We start from the raw sequence: 17,251 nt of genomic DNA, 5'->3' as shown, positions 1-17,251 counted from the left end.
TAAATCTCACTGTTAGTTCACATGAGACCTGGTTATTTAAATAAGCCTGGCACCTCCTCCCTCTCTCTCTTCTTCCCTCTATGTGACATGCCTGCTCCTCCTTCACCTTTTTCCATGACTGAAAGCCTTCTGAGGCTTCCCCGGTAGCCCAGCAAATGCTGGAGCCATGCTTCCTGTAAAGCCTAAAGAATCGTGAACCAATTAAATATCTTTTCTTTATAAACTACCAGGTCTCCAGTATTACTTTATAGCAACATAAAATGGACTAATACAGTTACTGTAAGAAAGGAATGAATTGCATAGGATAAGATACTGAGGATATCATGAGCTGGGCAGTAATGCCAGTCTGCATTTTTCATATGTTCTTTTTATAAACCAATGGCAACAATATTCAGAGGCAGATTCTGGGGTGATCAAAAAGAAGAAATTTAGGGGAAGGAAACTGATACTCATTAAACACTCACATATGTTGTATAACATCCTAAATGCTACATGTATAGCTCATTTAATCTTTACAACAGTACCATAAACTCAACATTTTATTATTCTCATGTTAAAGAATAAACCAAGGCTCATAGAAGTTAAATGATTTACCCTAGATCAAAGTTATATATATGAAGTCAAGATTTGGATCTAGATTTTTATGGCTCTAATGCTACTCCATTACTGAGGGAGTAAGGATACAGGGCCAATAACCAATTATAGAAATTTATATATAAAGCAATAATTATAGACATTTATATATAAAGCAGGCACTTCTTCACAGAAATGTGGCAGGAGCCTATTGATGCTATAGATCGTCTCATCAGATTAGAATCAAAATCTACGCTGATCTATTGCTAAATAAAAGCTACGTTTTTCACTAGACAGACCCAAAATTGAGGGACATTCTACAAAATACCTAACTCATATTCTTCAAAACTGTAATGATCATCAGAAACAGGACTGAGATTGTAAAGACCATATCAGTATAGACCAGAGGACAGTCAAGAGACAGGACAACTAGATATAATGTGGTCTCCTGGATTGGTTCTTGCAACAGAAAAAGGGCATTTGTGAAAAAATAAAAATGGTAAAATCCAAAGAAAATCTAAAGTTCCTTTAAAAATAATGTACCAGGCCGGGCACGGTGGCTCACGCCTGTAATCCCAGCACTTTGGGAGGCCGAGGTGGGTGGATCATTAGGTCAAGAGATCAAGACCATCCTGGTCAACATGGTGAAACCCCGTCTCTACGAAAAATACAAAAAGATTAGCTGGGCATGGTGGCGCGCACCTGTAGTCCCAGCTACTTGGGAGGCTGAGGTGGGAGAATTGCTTGAACCCAGGAGGTGGAGGTTGCAGAGAGCCGAGGTAGCACCACTGCACTCCAGCCTGGCGCCTAGTGATGGAGTGAGACTCTGTCTCAATAATAATAATAATAACGTACCATTGATGGTTTCTTAGATTTGACAAATGTACCATGGCAATGGAAGATATCAACAATAAATGATATTGGGTAAAGAGTTTAAGAGTGCTCCATTATCTTCACAATTGCTTTGTTAAGTTAATCTTTAAAATTGTTCTATACATTTAATATTTAATTTAAAATTATCTTAAGAGATGAAGTTTATTAAAACAAAACTGCTTTTCCCCTTGAGTAAGAGCGTGATCTGTCACTGTGTCTGGGATGAGTCTGCACAGGTAGGGGCTCGCTACTGACTGAGCAAAGAAGACTCTGGGGCTCCTGTCACAGGGTGTCGTGGGTTGAATATTTGTGCATATCCCTCCCCCAAATCATATGCTGAATTTTAGACCCCCAGTATGATGGTGTCTGGAGGTGGGACCTGTGGGAGGTAATTAGATTTAGATGAGTTTAGGAGAGTGGGGCCCCATGATGGGATTAGTTACCATAAAGTGTAACGACAGCTCTTTCTCTCTTGCCATTATGTGAGCACACAGCGAGAAGGTGATCATCAGCAAGCCAGCAAGGAAGCTCTCATCAGAACCCAACTATACTGGCACCCTGATCTTGGTATTTCCCGTATCCAGAACAGTCAGAAAAAAAATGTGTGGATTAAACCACCCAAAACACCCTATTTGTGGTACACTTTGTTGTTGCTGATTAAGACCCCAGGATGAAATACTTTGTTATGGGTGGCAAGCTAAAGAAACAAAACCCTAACATGAAATTAAAGGAAAGTGAGGCAGCTGGTTAATGGTAATGGTGAATTTTTGTTCATATTTCAGATTCCACCCAGGCGAACTTCTCCTCTACAGATGCCCTGCTAACATGCTCTTATTTCAGACTATGATATCTCTAAAGCTAACTTACTCTTGTGCCACATTTGAATCGGTAATCTAAGATTATACCCCAAACAGTGTTTAAAGCTCTTTGGAAAAGTTGTCCCAGTTCCCACTAGGTGCTTCTTATCTCTGCTTCTGGCCATGGCTTCTCCTAGTTCTCTTGATTTGGAAACAGCACAGGCCAGAGGGGGACTTGCTAATTTCTAATGTTACGCAGTCTCAAATGCACTGCTTAGATGACTTACCAAAAATGAAGAATGACCCCTTATTAAAGTCTTTATGGACTGTAAAACTGCATAAGCCATTAAGTATATTATAAACCTTCATTTCTGCCAAGGGTGTCAAAGTTTTTACATATGTTTCTTAGGCAGCTATCAGAGGTAGGTTAAAAGGAAGAAAACAGGGTAGATGACTTAAGTCTGACGAATTGAGAGAAGTGAAATTCTGAAGGTGTGCGTAATTGATTCTTCTCTTTCCAGGGTGAAACAGAGGGTCTTGCATAAAGTGTATAAACTCACAGATTTCAAAGTGGGAAATAGGGTGACCAACAGTCCCAGTTGGCTCAGGACTGAAGAGTTTCTCAGGATGAGAGACTTTTAAGAGCCAAATTGGAATAGTTCTAGTCAAACCAGGATAGTTGGTCACTCATCTAAAAGGGACTTTAAAGCTATCTTCTGAGACATAAAAACTCCAGAATATATTCTCTTCTATGGGGATTTGCATATAGCAAATATGTTTTCAGGAAGCAGTGGGGTGTAATTGACAGAGATGGGCTTGGGCAGGACAGTGTGGGGAGAGGAGGCTAGTCCAACAGACTCACAGTCAGAACACCTGCGTACCAATACTAGCTCCACTGTCAGAAGCTAAGAACACCTGCATAAATGATGCCTGCTCTATTTTAGTTTCCTCATCTGCAAAATGGGGATACTACTAGTACTTCTCACAGCTTTGTCTTGAGCATTAACATTCAATAAGGGGGATGAAGTTCTTGGTATTCTGTTTGGCACATACGAAATGCTAAATAAATAATTTAAATGCTAAGTAAATGTTATACTGTTAATAATATTAGCAGTCTGAATTCTTATTCCTAGTACTGCCACTTGCCAGCGAAGTGGCCCTGGTAATTGCAGCCTCTTCCTCTGTAACAGGAGATAATGACACCTTACTGAGAGGTTGGGAGGTTTTAGTGAAAGCACATGAGGGAAATGAAAGCATCTCGGTTCCCGAGTGGCTCAGTGTTCACATTTCCTTCTCTCACATTTAACTCCACGAGTGGAGTACAGAGACAACAGGAGTTACAGACTGGGCCTTAATCTTGGCTATGCCATTACTAGGGACTCAATATAGTGACTTTTCCTTTTTAAAAAGTCTGAGTCTTTTTGGAAGGCTGAGAATTGGTTCTGGAGGAAGTTACCCAAAAGGAATCGACAGTCGTGTTTCAACAAATGAAATCATCATTGGAAGAAGCATGCAATTGCTGTGATAGCTCATTTTATCACCCGCATGTTAGCTTTGTCCTTATTCTTCAGTGCTAGGCCCTTCCCCACTGTATCTACTCACAGACAATCATTTCTAAACCATGCAGTAGACGGAGGTTGTTTTCAGCACCGTGGAGTAGAGGCTGGGTAACACTACTCACCACAAACTCCAGATTCCTTTGTGCTATGTGCTTCCCCGCTTCTCCCTTCTTCCCTTAGCCTTTCTTACCCTCTTCCCTTCCTGTCTTACCTTTGCTTTCGTTCATTTTTGACATTCTCCTCCTCTCAAGCTTCATAGTAGAAATTACTGTGTGTTCCTCAAAGGTGGTTTTCTCTTGCTTTTGGCCATGTAGCTAGACTACATTTCCCTACATAACCATAGGGCTGAGTTTACCCAATGGAATATGAGTAGAAGTGTCATGGCTTGGCCCATGAAAACTCCTCAGGGACAATCCTCTCTCTCTTTCTTCCCCTGCTGGTTGGATATTGGAGTTCAGGGATTCTTGGTACTGAAGCCTCCACCAACCTGGCTCCCAGTATGACTGTAGGAGCCAATCAAATCCAAACAACAATCCTCACCTCTACCCCTTGCTGTCAGAATCATCTTTTGGGGGCTTACATGGGTGAGAAATAAATGAGAATTGAACTTCATATGAGTGAGAAATAGACTTTCATTTCATTAAGTCAATGATATGTCAAAGTCAATCTATGCTAGCAGCCAGGTTTACATAAAATAATATGGCCATGCCCTTGAGGACTCCTCTTCCACCGTTTCTGATTTTGCCATCCTCTAAATCTCTCTCCTCTTAATTATGATGAATAATGTAGTTCTGAGGCAGCCGTTTCCATGTTTGCACACTCATAACCAATGTAGTACTCTGCAAAGAACACTTAGTGATAAAGAACCATCTCCCTTAAAAGGGGAAGTAGGTTAAATAATTATTTTATGTGATATACCATCTTTTTATTCAATAAGTAATCGCACAAAGTACCTACTATGTGCTCTGCTCTTCCGTAGGCACTAGAGGTAGAGCAATGAAAGTAATATGCTACCCTTAACAGCTTTTATAGCTTTCATTGGGGGGTGGGGTCTTGCTCTGTTGCTCAGACTGGGGTACAGTGACATGACCATGGATCACTGTAGCCTTGATTTCCTGGGGTCAAGCAATCCTCCTGCCTCAGCCTCCCAAGTAGTTGGGACTACAGGTGTGCGTTACCATGCCCAATTAATGTTTTGGTTTTTATACAGACAAGATCTCATTCTGTTGCCCAGGTTGGGTGGGCTTAAGGTGTCCTCAAACAATCCTCCTACCTTGGCCTCCTGAAGTGCTAGGCTTACAGTTCTGAGCCACTGTGCCCAGCCCTGCCCTCAGTAGCTCTTGACATAGTGCTAAACTAAATAACTATTACCAAAACACAGTTCAGAAGTTACAAGATTTTATGGAAGCCAAAGGAAGGCTATCATAATTCAACCTGGATCTGAATCAGGGAAATCTACCTAAGAAGGACCTGACTTAAATCTCAAGAAGCAAGTAGGATTCAGATGAGAGGAGGAGGAAGGGTGTTGCATTATGAGAATTGTGAGTAAGAAGGTAGTGAGATAGCCTGCATCCTGGAATCTGCATTTTGCATCAGGCCAGAGTGAAGAGTATTCATATGGGGTATGAGTGTGGCAGGAGATGAAACTGGAGGTTGGACGTCATGAAGGACATCAGGCTAAAGTTTTTGTTATTTGTTTTCTTTTCAGACAGAGTTTTGCTCTTGTTGCCCAAGTTGGAGTGCAATAGTGTGATCTCAGCTCACCACAACCTCTGCCTTCTGGGTTAAAGCGATTCTCCTGCCTCAGCCTCCCAAGTAGCTGGGATCACAGGCATGCGCCACCATGCCTAGCTAGTTTTGTATTTTTAGTAGAGACAGGGTTTCACCATGCTGGTCAGTCTGGACTCAAACTCCCAACATCAAGTGATCCGCCTGCCTCAGCCTCCCAAAGTGCTGGGATTACAGGTGTGAGCCACTGCGCCCAGCCTAGGCTGAAAATTAATGTGTGTTGGACACCATCTGTTCTTGCCGCCTCACAATTTCCCAGTGACTACATCAAAAATAATTCCCAGTCTGCATATATGGCTCTCCTGTGTGCTAAGCACAGCCCCAAGAGAGGAAGACACTTTAGTGAGATGACTAAGCTTCTCCACAATGCCTCTGAAATGTCACTGTCCTGGATGTTCTTAGGGTCAGCTTCACTATACATGAATTTGATGAGGGGCTTTCATGAAGAAACACGGGGCTTAGGACAACTGGGTTCAGCACACTAAACATCTTCTATGTGGGCTAAGAGCTTTTTAGCTTCAACCACGATATTGCCATTATTGTTTCATTTTGTCTCTTTTACTTAACACAGCCCTTTACTGTTCTTAATGGCTTTTATTTACATGTCTTCCTTTGATCTTCCCTACTGTCCTCTGTGACTTGTAGAATGGATTCTATGATCTCATCAAACAGGTAAAGGGCCTAAGGTCTAGAGTGTTGAGATAATTTGCCTCTCCTCATTTGTAAGTGGTTGATCCAGGACCAGAATTGCAATGAACAAATATTTTCTCGGCCTTGATCTCCTTGAGACCAAACATCACATCTTTGTTGCCTTCCCAGTGCTTTATATAGGCACTCAACCTATGCTTGCTGAGTTAACTTGAAATAGTGATTAAGAATATAGGCTTTGAACTCAAAGGAGACCTGGATTCAGCATCTGTTTTTTGTTTGTTTGTTTTGAGTTTGTAGACAGATTTTTTTTTTTTTAACTTTCATTTCAGGTTCAAGGGTACATGTGCAGGTTTATTATATAGATAACATTCATGTTGGAGGCGTGTGAGGTACAGATTATTTCATCTCCCGAGTATTAAGCAGAGTACTAAGTAAAGTAGGTAGTTTTTTGATCCTTACCCTCCTCCCACCCTCCACCCTCAGGTATGCCCCGATGTCTGTCGTTCCCTTCTTTGTGTCCATATATACTCGATGTTTAGCTCTTACTCGTAAGTGAGGACACAGCATCTAGTTCTTGATATACTTGGGCAAGTCATTTAACCTATCAGAGAAGCAAGTTTTTAATTTATAAATTCACTATTGGCTAGGTGCGGTGGCTCATGCCTGTAATCCTAGCACTTTGGGAGGCCGAGGTGGGTGGATCACCTGAGGTCCGTAGTTCAAGACCAGCCTGGCCATCATGGTGAAACCCCATCTTTAAAATAATAATAATAATAATAATAATACATTAACTCTTAATGCTTTCTCACATGGTTGTTGTGAGAATCAAATGAGATGACGTAAATGAGGCACTTAGCATAGTGCCTGGCATGTAGAATTGCTGAAATATGCTAACAATTATTACTAGCTTGATCACTGTTTCTTGTCAGTTATTTTTTTATTATGCAGAAATTTAAATGTACTTAAAAGTAGGCCAAACAGCACAGTGAACCACTGCATAACTAAACACAAAGCTTCAAAAATTTATCAGCTCATGGCCAATTTTGTTTCATCTCTATCCTGATCTTTTTTCATTCTTTCTAGTATTACTGTTATTTATTATTATTATTATTTTGCAGACAGGATCTTGCTCTGTCACCCAGGATGGAGTGCAGCTCAACAATCATAGTCCACTGCAGCCTTGAACTCCTGGGCCTAAGCAATCCTCCTGCCTCAGCCTCCCAGGTAGCTGGGACTGCAGATGTGCACCACTGTGCCCAACTAAGCTTCCTTATAATATTTTTTTTGAGACAGGGTCTTGCTCCATTGCCCAGGCTGGAGTGCAGTCTTACGATTTCAGCTCACTGCAACCTCCACTTCCTCGGTTCAAGTGATTCTCCTGCTTCAGCCTCCTGAGTAGCTGGGATTACAGGCATGCATCACCAAGCCCAGCTAATTTTTGTATTTTTAGTAGAGACGAGGTTTCACCCTGTTGGCCAGGCTGGTCTAAAACTCCTGACCTCAAGTGATCTGCCAGGCTTGGCCTCCTAAAGTGCTGAGATTGCAGGGGTGAGTTACCATGCCTGGCATGTACAAGCAGTCTTACAAAATGTTGGGAAGAATGGTGTGGTGGATACACATAAAGGTGACCCTCAATGAGTTACTTCTTCTCTTTATTGTGGGCAGAAACTGTGAGTCACTTCTAATCAACAGAGAATGGTGACAATGATGGAATGTCACACCCTTGCTTAGGCCATGCTATATGAAAAAAGACCATTTCTCTTTTCTAAGGCTTAAGAAGCATTTTTACAGGGAATTTCTAAGTTAGCTGAAAAGCCAAGACAAGCCAACGTTTGCTCCGAGGAGAATCACTGTGCCATAATACTCTTTCGGCATTCCCTGACTTTTCAGTGGAGAAGGTTCTAGTATTTTTGCAGTCTGCTGGATTTGACTGGTGGACCTGAACAAGAAGGTGCCAGGAGAGAGTTGTTAACTCTATCTAATTTCATTTAAAGGTCTAGTAAAAAAAATTCCTCCTGCAGAGATTAGAGTGAGGATATGAGTCACAGCAGGGAGACTTTCAACCTGAGGCTGCTAGAGAGAACTCCCAAGTACTAAGTCAGGCGACAAGGACTTGCAGTCTCAACAATAGTAGTAATTAAGAGCTGGACTTCAAAGAAGAGAAAAGGAAGGAGTCCTGAAGTACCTGATTTTTCAAAGTGTAATTGCCCCAGAGAAAAACTATAAAATCTTCTTGGAGCCGGGTGCGGTGGCTCAAGCCTGTAATCCCAGCACTTTGGGAGGCTGAGGCGGGTGGATCACGAGGTCAAGAGATCGAGACCATCCTGGTCAACATGGTGAAACCCCGTCTCTACTAAAAATACAAAAAACTAGCTGGGCGTGGTGGCACGTGCCTGTAATCCCAGCTACTAGGGAGGCTGAGGCAGGAGAATTGCCTGAACCCAGGAGGCGGAGGTTGCGGTGAGCCGAGATCATGCCATTGCACTCCAGCCTGGGTAAGAAGAGTGAAACTCCGTCAAAAAAAAAAAAAAAATCTTCTTGGGATACCAGGGAAACTGAGGCACATATGTGTGTGACATAGGCATGCACACACATACTGTCAGACATATACAGTCACAGAAGCTTTACTAAGTAACCCAGGACTTTGCAGACAGAAAATCTTTAATTTTTAGAATACATGTAATGAGGCTGGGTGCCGTGGCTCACTCCTGTAATCCCAGTACTTTGGGAGGCTGAGGCAGGCAGATCATTTGCGGACAGGAGTTCGAGACCAGCCTGGTCAACATGGTGAAACCCTGTCTCTACTCAAAATACAAAAATTAGCTGGGTGTGGTGAAATGCACCTGTAATCCAGCTATTCAGGAGGCTGAGGCAGGAGAACTGCTTGAGCCTGGAAGGCAGAAGTTGCAGTGAGCTGAGATCGCATCACTGCACTCCAGCCTGTGCAACAGAGAAAGACTTCGTCTCAAAAAAAAAAAAAAAAAAAAAAAAAAATACATGTAATGTTTACATTGTATTCTTTACAAGAGAAGATAAGGAGCAAGCTTATGAATTTTTCTTCGCTTGTGTTCCTAAAAGTCTGGAGGGACCCTGTTGAGGCCACACACCTATTAACACTTGGAGATGCTCTTGTTCATGGCTCTCCAAGACCCCTCCAACCTTTGATGATGGCAGAAGTACAGATACATATCAGTTCTGCTCAGGCATCTGCTACCTAGCTCTTCTTGGCTCTCTCCAGTCCTCAGAGATACACAGACTTGGAAATACTTTGAGCTGTAGGAGTTTTCTAGGATACCCAGGTTATTTCCATCATTTGAGAGAAGAGGAAACCGAACCCCAGAGGAGTGGAGCAATGTAAGGTCACAGAGCCAGCCGGATGCAGAGATAGGACCAGCGCCCACAGCCTTGTCCTCTTCCCACCCCTCTCCTCTTGCTATCCCACGTATGCTGGAGGCAAAAGGTGGGTGGACATTCAAGAAATGCAAACTCATGCTAAGTTTAATATTGTAATTTTAGCCTGAAACAAAACAGTATTAAAAAGGTACAGCTGCTGAAACAAATTAAATAATGCATTTCTGGCCTCAATGCACACGACTGACTCTTTTGGCCCTGTGATTTTCTTACTGGTAGCAGAGCTGGCCTGCGCAGGGTGGGCAGAGAGGCAGCAGGTGCTTCCTGGGACCTCTCTTGTATTTAAAATTTTTTTTTTAACTTTTAAAAATATGGAACTCTTCATGAATTTGTGTGTCATCCTTGCACAGGGACCATACGAATCTTCTGTATCATTCTAATTTTAGTACGTGTGCTGCCAGAGCGAGCACCTGGGGCCTCTCTTCTACTGGGCATTTCTTCTTTCTCTGCAATTTCACTCCTTGAAGCAAGCTTCACTTGCTTCCACACAGTGGACCCCAACTGTTTTGTGTACTGAAGGGCACCTTTCTGTCATCACAACTGACGTTTCATGTGATCACCAGGTAATTCACTTTATTGGTTTGTTAGCGATGCCATAACAACGGACTATTAACTGAGTGGCTTAAACAACAGAAATTAATTTTCTCACAGTTCTGGAAGCTGGAGGTCCAAAATCAAGGCAGGTGCAGCACTGGCTCCTTTGAGGGCTGTGAAGTGTGAAACAGAGGAGCAAATGTGAGAAGCCGTATTTGCTCACTTCTGCTTGGTAGCATAATTTCACAAAGCCCCTGATGCTGTGACAAAGTGCAGCTCTCTGGGAGGATGCTTTGAAGACAAAACAGGATAGAGCACCGGTCCCCCCATTTCTCTTGCCTGGGTCGCTAAATTCCTTGAAGGATAAATGACGCTAGCCCTTGACTTTTCCTACACTCTGTAAAACAACATCTGATGGAATTAGTGATGATGCGTCAGTAGTCCATAGCCAGATATACTGTGATACCCAAACCTTGATGAACTTTACTTTAATGTAGCTTCTCCGCAAATTTGATGTGATTTTGCACATACTAAACCTCCACTACCTGTATATAAGCATCGGCTTAAATACTGTTGGTGCAGTCTGATAGAACCTCTCTAAAGGGCTGCTCCTGGGCTATTGGCCTCAGTCTGTCCTCAGTAAGGCTTCTGAATTAGAGTAACTTTCTTTAAAAGCTTCATTTTTTTCTTTAGTAAACAGAAGGAGAAATTTTTCCTAGGCTCCTCTCATTGGTCTGCAATCACTATCCCCTCCTTGTGTCTTCACATCATCTTCCCTCTGCATATGTCTTTGTCCAAATTTTCTCTACTTACAAGGACACTAGTTCTTGTAAGTATATATATTTAGTAAGTATATTTACCAGTCCTTGTAAATATACATATTAGATAGGGGCCCACTCATTAACCTCATTTTTTGCTTGATTACCTCTGTAAAGACCCTGTCTTCACATAAGGTTATATTAAGGTTACATTCTGAGATACTAGGTGGGGCACAGTTAGGGCTTCAATATGGGAATTTGGTTGCAGGTGTGGAGGGGATACAGTTCAATCAACAACCCCCAGCCAAACTGGTAGCCTGCTTGCAGTGGGTAGGAGGAGAAGATAGGACTGGTTCTCAGGGCCCTCAGCCCACCATTGCCTGCCTGCGTGAGCTGAGGCAGATGCTGCATCTTTGTAAGCCCCCATGCCTGTGCTTTAAAATGAGCAGAAGTCACTCCTGCTTCTAGAGCTGTGATGACAAACAAACAGGATAACATTTGGTGACAGCTCTGGGATGACATCTGATACATTAAAGACTTTCAATAATTGTTCTTGTTCCTATTTTGGTCCGTAATGAGAGACTATTCACAGATAAGAACTCCTTCTATTCTCTAAAGGAGAAACCAGACAAAACACAGGCACACATCTGCCCTTAGAAACTTCTGTTCAAATGAAACTTCATAAATAAAAACAAACAAAACCAACAGGTAAAATAAAGAGAGTAGAGTGGTGACTCAAGTTGGGGGCCACCCAGGACTCCCTCTGGATATTTACAGTCACAAAGAACACTTGGCCATGATTTCTTTCATTGCTTCTCTAATTAGGCAGAGTGACTGCTTGGATATTTTGTTAAAAATAATAAAAATGGCAACATTGTGTTGTTTTTCTTACAAAAGGAATATGTTTACTATATTATAAAATGTAATAAAAAGTCATATTCATATCATATATTTGGGAATATCATGTCATATTTTCTCAATAAATACCCGTTGCCATTTTTATTGTAAAAAGTTAAATCATATAATAATTGCTATCTGATAACATCTTCATATTAACCATGTTGACAATGTATCCTGAACATCTTCTTATGTTAATACATATTCTTCTCTATATTATTTTTAATGGCTACATAGGTTTTTGTTGTATGAATAATGAATCATTATTTACTTGGCTGTTCATTATTGATGAACATTTAAGTTATATTCTGCTTTTGAATTATTGTATTTTTGTTAGAAATCAATGCATTGATGAGCTTTCTTAATTTTTCCACGTCTCCCTATTCTTTCCACTGGAGAATTATTAAACTTTAGATGTATAGAGCCAGATGGGGTGCTGGGATGGTGGAAAAGGGAAAGAGACAACTTACTCACAGAGCTCCATTTACAATAGCAAAGGGAGCTATGCAAGGGTTTGTAGATCTATCGGGAGAGACTTCTTATACCTATGCCTCAAATGAATCGGTTACCAAACTGTTTCTGAAAAACAACAACTGCTAGAAGGACATTCCAAAATGATGGGGGGGGGGAGGAATTTAATCATTAGAGTTCAGAATAAGGTGCATGGAGGACTCGAGAGGGTGCCTGATTGGAGGGAAATTGCCCAAGGAAGGAAGCAGGCAGACGGGGAAGACTGAAAAGGGAAGAGCAGAATTCCTCTGTGGTTTCACATCGAGGACATATTAGTCTGTTTACACACTGTTATAAAGACCCCTCCAAGACTGGGTATTTTATTTTAAAAAGGGGTTTAATTGACAGATGGTTTCCCATGGATGGGAAGGCCTCAGGAAACTTACAATCATGGCAGAAGGGAACAGGCATGATTCACATGGCAGCAGGTAAGAAAGACTGGTGAGTGAAGTGGGAAGAGCCCTTTATAAGCCCATTAGATTTCAGGAGAACTCATTCACTGTCATGAGAATAGCATGGGGGAAACCACTCCCATGATCCAATCCAGCTCGCTTCCTTCACACATGGGGATTACAATTCAAGATGAGATTTGGGTGTGGACACAAAGCTAAACCATATCAAGGGAGCTCCTACCCGGAAAGTGCTGCAGGAGACCCAGAATTGCCTTCAGTAAGGAACTACACTGTTTGTGCTTTTGTCTTTACTGGGCTTTGAGGCAAAAGGCTGGGAGGAGCTCGACCAGGATTTTGATACTGGAGCTTCAGCTGATTTTGCTGGACAAACTTAAGCCAGTCAATTATTGTTTCTAGGCTGAGCCTTCTAAATCTTTAAAATAAGGATAGTGGGTTAAAAAATAAATAAGGTCCTTTTTAGATTCTTTACTTAAAAAAAAGGTCCAAGCCTCCTAAGATTTCACAGAGAAAAAAGGAACAATTTCACGAATCAGGAGTTACACAGAGGGTAGGAGAGAAAACATGCAGGATCCTCTTCACAAAGTTTATTAAGCATCCTCTCCCACATTATTACAATCCTGTGGCTCATGCTCTCCCTTCTGGGTCCTGTCAAATTACTATTCAGATCAACTGACTAATTTTGTCTGCAAAGGGAATGGAAAATCTCCATGTCATCTGATACACTTTTGCTTTGATGGGTAAGGCAGAAGTTCCAGAGAGAGTGTTAGGCAGGCAAATCCGGCTCCTTCAAACTAATTGCTGCATATCTGATTTATTTCCCTCCATAATGCTGTTTATTTTGTTTTTATTCAAAATATAAAATTGTTCCCTGAGTTGGGAGATTAATGTCTTTCTTCTTGTTTAGCAACAGATCATTCGTGGGCCCTGGTTATAAATAGAAGGTTAGAATCCATGACTCATTGTTTTTTCCTTTTTTGTACAGGATATCCCCTGAGATTAACTGTGGTTACTTTTTTTTTTTTTTTTTTTTTAAGTTAGAGACAGAAACCTCTAATTATTTGCTGGTTGTTACATTACAGGTTTTTGTTTTTAGGAAACTGTAAATGTTTTCTTCTGAGTCTTCTTCCTGGAAGATTTTTGTGGTTCAATAAACCAGAATTTTAAACATCACTGGGCAATGACTTGATTACTTACATTTTTGATGGATTCTTCTGTTCATTTGTTTAATAAACATGTATTTATTTCATGCTTACTCTTATAAGTGATGTGAACATTCAGTCTCTTGAATTCAGTAGGGCTCTCAGTCTAAGGGTGGGAGGAACACAGAGACAGGGAGTTATTACCCAGGTCGATCTGTTGTGTGCTTGGAGTTTATTCATTTATTATTTATTTATTTGCTGATTCATCCAATGTCCACGGCAGTCACATATCCTGCTGGGGTTTTACACAAGTTGGTACATCTGGCATCCATTCCTTCATTTATTAACAAAAACGACAACCAAGCACAATCTCCTGCTAGGTGTTACCCTCCAGCTAGACCATAGACTATAGATGGAGAGAGGAAGATAATTATGAAGGGCTTTGCATGACATGCTTAAGAATGCTTGACTTAATTTGGTACCTTGGTTTTTTTTTCTTTTTTCTTTATCTGTGCTTTATGTTACTTCCTAGCTGTTTACCTGGGACAAGTTACTTAAACTCTCTGTACCTTGATCTCCTTGTGCACTAAATGGTGTATCCATCAGTGCTCAGTTAAGGAAGTAGATTGCACTACAGGCATTTCCAGCAGAGAGGGATTTAATACAGGTAGTTAGTTACAGTCTTTTGGAAGAGGTAGAAGAGTAAAAGGGAGAAGGGAGAAACTCTGAGGCCGGGGAGCTCTTACCAGCCTTTGGCAGAAGCCCAGCCTGCATGTGCTGATGATTTTCTGGAGGTGCAATTGGTGTTACTGCTATCAGAAGGTCCCTGCAGCTGTGTAGGGGGCCACAAGGTGCATGTCTGCTGATATGTCACCACTGGGGGAAGCATCCCTGAAAGCAGAGGTAAAACAAAACCAAAACAGTGCAAAGACAAACTTCTTCCCTCCAGCATTTGAGTCCCGGCCTAAGGCTTTTCACTGGCAGAGCCCAACCAGGAGGCAGCTGATCACAGTTTGTGAAATGTAGTTTGCAGGCTTCCAAACCACATGCATTATAAAGATGAACATAGGAAGTCAGGAATGAAGCTGACAGCTAACAGACAAATAACCAGCGTACTTGGGGACAATGATGACACCTTCCTTCTGTGCTTGCAGTGAGCTAATAAGTTAAAGTATGTAAAGGTGTTTAGAATAATGTCTGGTGCATAATTAACAATCGCTATTAGCTATTATTACTATTATCTAATGACTCCAGGGAGTCAGGGAAAGATGTGTAAACAGAGTAGTAACAGACTCAGAGTTATGTTTTAGAAAGCCCAGCGGGGAGCCACAGAACAGTATGAACTTTAATGGGTCATGTGAGAGGCAGGGACCACTTAGGAGTTGGTTGGGATTTCAGTGCAATAAGGATAGAGAAGAGGAAATTGATTACAAAATTATTTTGGCTATAGAATGATCTAGACTTAGTGACTGATAGAATCAGAGAAGGAAGGCAGTCCCAAGATGCTTCCAAATTTTGGATATGGGTGATTGTATGTAGTAGGCGGTCTCTTTTCATCATTATGTCATCAGGTTGGGAATAGAATGTGTCTAATTGAACATTGGCTCCCCACAACTACATAGTGCTTGGCACACTGCACGTACTTGATACATAGTTACTGAATGAACCAAGGAATAAATAATCTAGTTTTCTCACTTTATTAAAGAGACGATTGAGGCATGGAGACAAGCAGTCACTTTTCCAGAGTTCTAGAACTGATTACTAGCAAAATCATACACCTGAGATTTCTTATGTTTGTTGCACTTTGCAGTGACTGCACAGACCCCACGAAGGAAACATAATACCACCAACACACAAAATCATTAGTCCCTATGCCAACTGCAATCCTGGAATAGCTAGAGACTGGATTCCCATTTTTGAAGAAAGAATTAGGGCAGGGAGTCTCCTAGGTGGAGAGTATCCAAACAAATTAACGTAATGCTTGCTAACATTTGCACAGGATACTTTATAGAAAATACAAGGAAATCAGTTCCATTAATTGAGCAAGTATTTGCAATCTACTTGGCCAGTCTATGCTAGGAGCTGGGATGTGCCTTCAAGTAAGACGTGTCCCTTCCCTTGAATAACTTGCTGTAAGGAACACAATGTTTGAAAATATGTTTTAGGAGCTCTTCTGGATTTCAAAAGGTAGAACTTTAGAAGAAGACAAATCTCCCTTACAGTGCCAGGCCTCTCTCATAGTGGGCGCTGTAGCTTCTGGGATTTTTCCTTTTTTGCTAACAGAACAGATGAAAGGGTACATTTGAGTCCAGCCAGGGCAACAGGACCTTTCCACCACTCTTCACAAAATGAGGTTTGTGGGTGTACTGCCTCTATGTCATCTGGGATGCTTGCTAGAGTATAGATTTTGCCCCCCCCCCCACCCAAGACCTACTGAAATACAATCTCCTGGGGTAGGAGTCTTTGGCAAGGAGGATGTCAGGGTTGGCTAACAGGATGAAGACAGATTAAGTATTTCTCAGCCTTCTGCCTAATTAGAAGCAAAGTCACACACCTGAGATTTCTTATATCTATTGCACTCTGTGGTGACCACATGGGCTCCATAAGGGAATAATAATAATAATAATAATAATAACTTCTCAGCCTTCTGCCTGAGAAATGCTTAGTCTGGCCTCATCAAGCTAGGACCCGTACCTGTTCGCCAGCCTCTGACTTCTTCCTTCCCCTCAAGGTAAAAGTAGTATTTAATCTTTATTTCCTCCTCTGGGTCCTCGCTGTGTACTATACATACGTGTATACTTGTTTGTCTTGTCACAAGCCTTTTTTCCTTTGTGATGACACGAGTCATTGTCAAATTGAAATTTCCCAACTCTCCAAGGAACCTACGTTCAAGTTCCTGAACATGCTTTGCCTTTTCTTGACTTTAAGCATCTGTACCGTTAGTCCTCAGTCCATTTCTTTGTTTTGTTGTCTTTTAATTATCTTTCCTAACAGCTCAAAGTATTCTTTTTCCAGGAATCCTTTCCACACCCTCGGACTGCCACACATTCTTTGTGATCCCTCCTCTGAGTATTTCTCTTTACATTGAAACTTTCTCTTCATCTGCCTCTTCGGTCTCTCACACTTGACTCTGTGTTCCCGTGAAGGGAGGGGACTGAGTTGGATTCTTGGTATCTCCAGATCCTGGTCTGTAAAATAAGCATCCATGGAGTTACATAGCTGCAGAGTTGACCAGTCAGCTACATGTCGTGTCCTGGCACGTGAGCTTGGTCCTGTGCTCTAGGGAGACAGAGAAGAATAAAGTTTTGCTTCTGGACCATGAAGCCAGCTTAGCAACACCTGCTACTT

At 41.6% G+C, this 17,251-nt stretch overlaps 1 non-coding gene across 1 annotated transcript; it reads right to left on the bottom strand.

Moving 5' to 3' along the window:
- Positions 1 to 9,957: 9,957 nt before the first annotated feature.
- On the bottom strand, positions 9,958 to 10,062 carry LOC120362396 (U6 spliceosomal RNA). The gene has a single exon (XR_005578311.1). It is a non-coding gene; the product is annotated as a U6 spliceosomal RNA (small nuclear RNA).
- Between the last annotated feature and the right edge of the window lie 7,189 nt (positions 10,063 to 17,251).

This window comes from Saimiri boliviensis, chromosome 15 (genome assembly GCF_048565385.1).
Source record: "Saimiri boliviensis isolate mSaiBol1 chromosome 15, mSaiBol1.pri, whole genome shotgun sequence".
NCBI lineage: Eukaryota > Metazoa > Chordata > Mammalia > Primates > Cebidae > Saimiri > Saimiri boliviensis.
This window is presented reverse-complemented; position numbering and strand designations above follow the sequence as displayed.